Source organism: Hyperoodon ampullatus, assembly GCF_949752795.1.
Source record: "Hyperoodon ampullatus genome assembly, chromosome: 17".
NCBI lineage: Eukaryota > Metazoa > Chordata > Mammalia > Artiodactyla > Ziphiidae > Hyperoodon > Hyperoodon ampullatus.
In genome coordinates this window covers 26424389-26425066 of record NC_136930.1, presented here as the reverse complement: position 1 = coordinate 26425066, position 678 = coordinate 26424389, and the positions used below count along the sequence as shown (strand labels likewise).

At 37.5% G+C, this 678-nt stretch overlaps 1 pseudogene across 1 annotated transcript; it reads right to left on the bottom strand.

Annotated features, from left to right (window-relative positions):
• Positions 1–223: 223 nt before the first annotated feature.
• LOC307065606 (small ribosomal subunit protein eS27-like) lies at positions 224–475 on the bottom strand (annotated as a pseudogene). The gene has a single exon. The product of its transcript is annotated as a small ribosomal subunit protein eS27-like (transcript).
• Between the last annotated feature and the right edge of the window lie 203 nt (positions 476–678).

Here is a 678-nt window from a genome sequence, read left to right as displayed (position 1 = left end):
AATTCTCACTGTGCTTCCTGAATTCATCAGAATTAAACTTTACTAACTTTACTTTTTTTTCAAGAACATTGTCCATTAAGGCAGACATCTTCAAAGGGTTTACCTTTATGAACAGTTCTCCAAATTGCTGAAGAATCTAAAGTTTTTCTCATCTTTAATGATGCTTTTGTATTCAAAATGTGTTTATGGCATGGTTTCCCATTCATCTTGATTCAGGGTACTTTTAATGCTGCTTCTGTCTGAAGAAGCATCCTCCTGTAAGCCTTGCTTTTCCTCTTGCAGCCTGGCTGAGGACAGTAGAGCAGCCAACACACAAAACTGCTGTTTGTTCATGGCTAAAGACAGTGGTGATTTTATAGCATCCTGGGCATTTCACATTCATGAAGTAGGAATTGGGGCTCTGCACCAGGCACTTCTTCTTGTGTTTCCTCTTCTATCTTGCAGAGGGATGAAGGAGATCCTTTGTAAGAGGCATCTTCTCATGAGAAAGTCATCATCCGAGAAAGTCTAATAATTTTTTAATGTTATGAGTCAGTGTTTCAGAATGTAGCCTCCTAAGGACTTTGGATTTTAGTGTCCAGTAAGTTCACTTAAATAAGATGTCAAAAGTTTCTCCTATATAGTGATTACTATAAATTTGTTTTCCATTTTTCCTGAATTTGAGCTCCAGAGGTCTTA